The sequence below is a fragment of the Myzus persicae genome, unplaced genomic scaffold (assembly GCF_001856785.1).
Source record: "Myzus persicae strain clone G006 unplaced genomic scaffold, MPER_G0061.0, whole genome shotgun sequence".
Taxonomy (NCBI): domain Eukaryota; kingdom Metazoa; phylum Arthropoda; class Insecta; order Hemiptera; family Aphididae; genus Myzus; species Myzus persicae.
Window position 1 is genome coordinate 298,591 of NW_019101823.1, and position 8,357 is coordinate 306,947.

The following is an 8,357-nucleotide window of genomic DNA, read 5'->3' on the forward strand; positions in this document are numbered from 1 at the left end:
CGGAGTTTTATATAGTCGAATTTATGGCAATTGGCAGTTAATCATGTTGAAAACAAAAAAAGAAACCTCTTTTATAACTTCATCCGCGTCTTGTAATAACGTTTTACAAACTATATACTATTGTAAATCATAATGTTCTTACATTTTATAGGCGCAGATGCGAAGTAGAGAACAAATTTACAAATTAATAATATATTGTTATAAATTGCATTCTAATATACACAATATAATATTGTTTCGTGTGTACCTACCAATTATCTAAATTCAACATGGATAAAAAAAATAATTTTCATAAGATTATTAATATTGGTGTTGATTACAAAAAGAGGTGATAAAAGTAAATATATCATAAATCAGTAAAATAGAATGGATTACGTAGACCAAAAATTAAAAATACTATTAATGAATTTTATTTGTATTTTTGAGTTATGTCTCACACCATAATATAGTTATTAATCCGGTATATATGGGCCCAATAAAACCATTATAATCCAAAACGGAGCTCTTATGCATAAAATAAAAATATCATTTCTACTTATTATACTATATTACTATACCAACTATTAATGCATATTTGAAAACAATATTCTCTATGCATTTTAGAACCGATAGTTAAAAGTGATGAATTCAAACACGTTGCGTTATTATTACGTTTTGTGCATCGTTATGAATTAAAAAACATTTATAATAGAACAGTTTACGAATATAAATTACGATGTGCCACACGAAGGCCTTCGTTGTAATAGTTTATTGCACAAAAAAAAAAAAATAAAAACGATTTGTTTTAAAACTGACCTAACCCAATATGAATGGCAAATACGGCAATAACTATGAAAATACTTTTCGTATTTTATTTTATTTTTTTAATTATTTAAGTTTTTACTTCCTATAGTTGAATAGGCTTAAATATCGACAGTGTATCTAATTCGTATTTTAATTGTACATTTTAGGTTACCTTAATTTTAAGTATATGGATACCTTTTGGTAAATACTAGATCCATAAAAAATAATTTAAAACCAAACAACCAATTTTATCCAGGAAAAAATGTGTAACCTACTATAATATAATTTTATTAACTAGTCAAAACAAAAAAAAAAATTATTTTATATGGTTTGATTCATTATTAATACATAAATATTTTTTTATTGATCTTTACGTCTAAAAACATGCTAGGATCATTAATTTGACATCAAATTGTATTAATATATGTACCTAATATCTTATACCCGAACAATATATGAAAATTAATTATTTATGAAATATTAGTATCACATTTTCTAACCTACGTTCCTGCATAAATTTATGACTATTACTACTGCATTTCATACCAACATTTTTATTTAAATAATGTATGTTGATGGTATGGAACAAAATACATATTTATGTAATTTGAAACATGGAACAATATATTCTGTAGTAATGAATAAAAATATTGTCTATAACTAATTCAACAGTACACGACCGTTGGACATCATATTTATTATATACCTTATATGTACCAATACTAATGTAACTTGAAAAAAATGTATAAAACTTTAGTTAATTAGTTATTATATTAATGCAGAAATTAAAAAAAATTGATGATATACTATGAATAAAAAAAAAATGATCACCTAAATGAATTGTTCACAGTTTTTATATGTTAAGCATATATAAATTAAAAATTATTATGCATTAATGACATGCATGGACTAAAATGTAATTATTTAAATCTATTATTTATATATTATATGTATACATAATAAGCTAATCATAATTTCATTTTTCAATAAACATAATGTTTTCTTAGATTTTGTATAAAATAAGATATACTTAATTTAGTAATTTGCCACTCCTAAATATTGTTTCAATTGGTTAGATTTTAGATAATAGTTTTAAACTGAAAAACTGTTCAAAGTAGATCCTGATAAATCAATTACATTTCGTTTAAATATAACATTAAGTAAACTAAAATCGATTTGGGTAAACACAGGAATTTATTTACGTTTCCTTTCTTCCATCTACTACTCTTCTACTATAGTTATAACTGTTGTCGTATGTATTATTACCAAAACTTATAATTTAATGGTTATAAATTATTTTCAAAATAATCTTATTTTACATAAGCTTTTTTCTAAATTCCAGGGACGAAATTAAAACTTTAAAATTTAAATATGTACATATTTTGTTGGATAGGTGTTAATATTTTTTTTCAATATGGACTGTATCAACTGTACAATACATACTGTAAATCGTATAAATATCGTTGAAAAAATTTGTTGAGAAGCTCCAGAACTATCAGCTCTAGAATAAAATAATTATTTAAATATTATGTTCATTTTACTAATGAGTGTAGTTTATTTGATCACGAAAGTATTTGGTACAGTTCAAGATAGATTTCTATAATATTTGAATTGTAGGAAGATACAGATTTTGAGATATTCACCATAGTCAAGCTCATCTTAACCGGTTTTCATAAAATTAACAGAAAACAGGATTATCTGCTTTTTTAACAATTCAAAATAAACATCTGGTTAAAAGAATTTCATTTTATGTTTTATCAATTTTTGCCAAAAATTAAGAACGTTTTCTCTCTGTACTTCTATTTCACCTATCTTCCTACACTTTACACATAATTACATGTGAATCAATTAGAAAAAAAAATTAAATCTCAGATTTTATCTGATTTTTCAGAAATATTTTTATAACTATAGAGAAACAAATTAGGTGTACTAAACGTAAAAAATAATAATTTCGAAGTAAATATTAGTAATTTTATAGAACAGTATGCTATTTTGTTCCAGTTACAAGTATGTATATTACTATTTTACTAATAATTAACAACTCGTGAGGCGTATTAATAGTATTTTCGCCAAGTACAATTATTCTTAATGAAAAACGTTTTACCATTTTAAAAGCTTTTTGACTTGCCCATATTTACCGGTGTGCAGTTACAAGCTACACGATATGTGTAAGTATAATACTATATAAAGAAAGCTCACACAACGTGAGACGCATTGATTGAAAAAAAAAAAAAAGAAAAATAATTTCAGCCCACAGTTATTAATAAGGAGAAAGAAAAAAATAAATATTAATTTATGATAAATACCTTCATTATATTGTTCGAGGTAAATGGTTTCGTGCAAAATTAAAAATTAATAAATGTAAAAAAACAAAAAAGTAACAAACACTAAGCACGCGCTCGCGCGCACACACACACACACACACACCCTCTCACTCACACACACTAACAAAATCAAAAACAAAATACAAATAGGTACGTACTGCGGTGTGTTGCGTCTATTTATACGACACTATGATATATATACATAAATTATTATTTTTATTGCACGCGAAAACCGGACGCCGAAAATTAAATATTTAAAATTTTAAAATTTTTTTTTAAAAATGTCAAAAAACCTGCGGCGGCAAAGCGCGGGAAATCGAAAATGTTTTTTCGGCTCAAAAACCGTCGAACGCGAACTCTGGAATCCCCGAGAGCGCGATAAATACGCGTGTACGTCGCGAACAATATTATACAGAAAACGACGACGACGAAATCCGGGATCGGGGACACGTGACACGGACCAACACACGGCTGACTGAAGTGAAAATTGTTGCGCGCGGTGGCGGTGGCGATGCGATGCGATGCGATACGGATTCGCGCGGTGCGAAAAAATCCGCCCCTCCCCACTCCCCACCAATCGCGAGTGCATCGAACGCGTCTCGCGGGGTAGGGGACGACGGCGGCGGCGGCGGCGGCGGCAAGTATATACATTAACATTATCACGGTGCAATAAAATATAAACAATACAATATTATGCAATTTATTGCAATTATTACAGTCATTACCCCACCACTTGTACCCGTGTTCCTGCCTAGCTCACCCCGCTCCGGAATGTTTGGTGTTTCGTACGGCGTGTGCGTGTGAGGGGGGGTTGGGGTGGTGTCCCAGAGGGGTGGATGCACTTTGGCGTATTAGTATGATGACGAGACATCGAGTCCGTCGTTACTCACCTCTGCAAGCGTCCCGACGACGTCGCCGGCGATGCTGTGGCTGTGGCGGTGTCGGCGCCGACCGGTAGACGCCGAACGACTATCGTCGTACCCTGCAGGACGGCGCGCGGCTCGTCGCCTGTCGTGCTCTCGGGCGGACGGAGACTCGGAGGCGGCGGCGGCGGCGTCGGTGGCGGCGGAGTCGTTCTTCGGCCGTGCCGGTTTACACACTGTACCGCGGCGACGGCGACTGAGACGACCGGAGCGCGAGACGTGTTGCCATGCGGAACGTTGACGGGACACTATTATTATTATTACTATTACTATTAAAGTAATAATAATAATAATAATAATAATAATAATAATAATAATAATAATAATAATACCGTACAGCGTCTGGAGTACGTATACCATACGGGCGCGTGGTGTCCGTTCGTACGTTTCGCGGCGGCGGCGGCGGAGACGTCACGTCATAACGAGACGACGAGGAGGCGTGACGTCACTGTTTGTTTGCTTGGGGGGAGCGGGCGGCGCGGTTATTGTATAATAATAATAATAATAATATTATAATACACATTATTATTATTATTATTATTAGTAGTAGTAGTAGTAGTAGTAGTAGTAGTAGTAGTATAGCCGTAGTAACGGTCCGACGACACGTCATCGACGACGCCACCGATGCCGCCACCGACACCTCCGCCGTCAGACCGTCGACGGGGTTCTCCTTCGGGTGGTGGTTGGGGAGGGTTTAATCACGTTGAGTGGGGTAGGTTTTTTCGCGTGTACAATATCGCCGGACGCGGCGTTATCGCGGATGGCGGGGCCGAGACCGGCCGGCGGGGGCTGCGGGAGGCGCACCGACGATCGTTCGAAAAACCGCGAAGCGTTGAATACCTATATACATACCTACAATTATTATTTTGTTATCGACAATTCCGCCACCGCCGCCGCCGCTGCACTTAATGTTTATAATAATGATATATACACCTACGTGTCTGCGGGTATTGTAATCACAATGGCATAATAATGTCTAAGTAGTAAGTTCACTTTCGAGTTTTTCCGTATACGCGTTATTTGTATATATTACCCGTCAACGGTCTTTATAATATATATATATATAGGTAGGTACCTACATAATTTATTACACATCAGACCGTAATTCAACGGCGAGAAATCATCGGCAAACCGCGATAGATGGGAATATTATTTATATACGAGCTCACACACACACACACACACACACACAATAATATATATATATTTATATTAAATATATTATTACTATATAATATTATAATGTTCGCCGGCTGCAGTAAAACGGTCTTAACTGTATATAATATAATATATGTATAGCCTTTCGCAGGTATACATTACGATTACGCTATACTGCTTATACCACTCGCTGGCTGAAGTGAAATGCCGAATGGCCTATCCGAACGCGACGTCCAAACCAAAACAAATAAAAAACCCCTACACTTATATTATTTTAATAATATTATTTATACCACACACCTCTGCCGATAGTGACAAAAAATATAAACTATTGTTGTACACCTATATAGAACCCGGGCTGTATGAAATATGTGCTTTTACTACTGATTTGAAAGTTTAGAAAAAAATATATAAAAATACCAAACGAATTATTCGCGTTTTGTGACTCGTTTATTTTCATTCGATTTTTAGGATTTATGTTTTGACGTGCAAAAGCATTATTGAGAATTTGTGACGTCCCGGTGCCTGTATACGAGGTCTGTTCAAAAAGTACCCAGACAAATATTATTAGCATCTATTATTATCTAAGCACGAAAACGTTTTAAATTATATAATATATATACATATATTTCCCACGTATTAGTGAATATTTTAAATACAGCCCAAATCACTATTTTATCTCAGTTTAATATTAACACACGGTTAAATCGAGCAGTTTGTTTTCTTTGGCGTTTTCAATATGTACGAACAAAAGGAAAATCGATTAACGATTTGTCAAGACCTTAAAAATCGTTCTATCGATCCTAATTTTATAAAAACATTAAAACAGGTGACGAGACATGGGTTTATAGGTATGATCTCGGTCATCTCAGTGAAAAACAAAATTTTCCTATCGGCCAAAAAAATCTCGTCAAGTGTGGCCAAATGTCAAGACAATGCTGCTTGTTTTTTTGATATTGAAATTATTGTTCATTAAGAATTTGTACCCCATGGACAAACAGTCAATCAGGTATTCTAAAAAGACGTACCTATTAATACGTTTGGGAGAAAAAGTTTGTGAAAAATGCTCAGCAAAATGGCGAACAAGAACCTGGTTTCTTCACCGAGACAATACGCCAGCGCATTCGGCGCTGCCGATAAGTGCATTTTTGGCTGCTAAAAAATACCTGTTGTACCGCACCCTCCCTTTTATCTCGATCTGGGCCCGTGTGATTTTTTTTCTTTTCACAAAGCTAAAATTTGCACTCAAAGGACAACGATTTCAAGATGTAGAAGAAATTAAATCGAATATGGCGGCAGAAGAACTCAAAGTCTTAATTTCAGAGCAGTTTCAAAAGACTTTCGAAAAATGGCAAGAAACTGGGACCATTGCATTTTGTCCGGAGGAGAGTATTTTAAAGGAGATATCATTAAATAATGTGTAACTTAAATTTTGTTTTTATTAATAATAAAATCCTGGCACTTTTTGAACAGACCTCGACACCTCGTATATAGTTAGTGCCAGAGTGTCTACTAGTATTTTCCACTGTATTTATACATTATATGTACAACTTGATTTGAATTGTGACACAATGAATATAATTTATATTAATTATTACCATTCGTTTAGGATCGACAAAACTGGTTAGAAACTATAAGTTTCAATGAAACTTAAATAATATTATGTTCTATAATAATAACGGTTATGATTATATTGAATAAAACACGTTCATTAAAATTCTTCGATAATTACACATCCGCCAGTGATCAGTGAGGAATAGGTGTGCGTGCGTTTAATATCGACAAGCATTATAACAGTCTTCATATTTTAATGTGTTTTTATTTGAAAGCTGCATCAAAATATGTGTTTCTAAACTCAGAACGTAGATGATGATGGTAAAATGATTGACAAAGTATACAACAACACTATTTAGCTCATATACTGTAATATTTTATTCAATCCCATCGTGTAAAACATGTACCTAACAGTCGGGCTCGTGGCAGTCATGAATCAAGATGTTGCTACAACATATGCATTACTGCATGTAGATTCATAATAATAAGTTATAACTTATAGTGCCGTTGTCACAAAGTCGTAGATTATTATTCACGACTACTCACACAAAACTTGAATAATGACAGTTCGTTGAACGTTGAACCTATCAGTTAAGACATGTGTTGAACATAGGTTAGGTAGCTGCAGTGTTTTCATTATTATTAAAATTATAATAATATCTGTATAGCTCTCGGTCGTAGATATCGAATAACTATAATTAGAATTTACTCGAGAGAAAATATCTGATGGTTATTTGATAAAATTAAAACGGATAATACCATATTGAAGTATTCCGGTAAAGTAATTGAATTATACTTTTAATATTTGCAATAGAACATTATTATATTATTATGGTGCTAATTTATCCCTAATAGATTTCTCCAATGGATTTTATCGTATATTTATGAAAACATAAACGCGTCTGCTGGGATTGATCAATATTACCTATAACGCTCAGCAAATAAAATAACGTATACTAGTTGCACGCTAGACTTTAATCGCACGTGGTTCAATGCGCTCAAAGTTCACATCGTGAATTATTGGTACTTAAATACCAATAAAGTGTACTAGGCTGTTTATACATTTATCATATAGACAAACAATCAATGGAACGTTATAATGCAATCAAAAATAACATATTATAATATTTATACAGTAAAAAAATCTTGCAGAACGAACCCAAAAATTATGTCGATACGTGTAGGTAAACCTGCTTCAATTGAAAAATTCAAGAATTGAATTAATATTGCACTATTATACAAACGAGTAAACGGTAGATGCGTGCATATCATTATTGTTATTATGTAGAATTCATTTGCATCGGTGCATAATTTTGTAATATCTTTCCCGAAATCCAATTGCGTCTTGTTCATGTTACCTATATATTATATTACCGTCGTGTAGGTATACCTACATCACCTGTAATAATACTCACATATTTTCGCGGAAATAAAAAATTGTAATTCAATTTCGCAGGCAAAAACACAATTTATACGATGTTATAAATAAATTGTCATCTATTGATGCAAGCATGTAGGGTACACACAGCCAAACGCATATTATTATATTATACTGCGTCGTTTGAATATAATTATATCTGCCGACTTTTACCTTGTGGTGATAGCAATCTCATGA

General features: G+C 33.0%; 1 protein-coding gene across 2 annotated transcripts in view; it reads right to left on the minus strand.

Annotated features, from left to right (window-relative positions):
- LOC111030534 (probable nuclear hormone receptor HR38) overlaps window positions 1-4,092 on the minus strand; it is an 86,083-nt gene extending 81,991 nt beyond the window's left edge. The window contains exon 1 of one of the 2 annotated variants that reach the window (XM_022310071.1): window positions 3,998-4,092. The gene's annotated coding sequence lies outside the window, so the exon portion shown is untranslated. Of the gene's footprint in view, window positions 1-3,089; window positions 3,595-3,997 lie in introns of those variants that run through there. The other variant, XM_022310069.1, reaches the window with a different exon arrangement.
- Window positions 4,093-8,357: the final 4,265 nt, after the last annotated feature.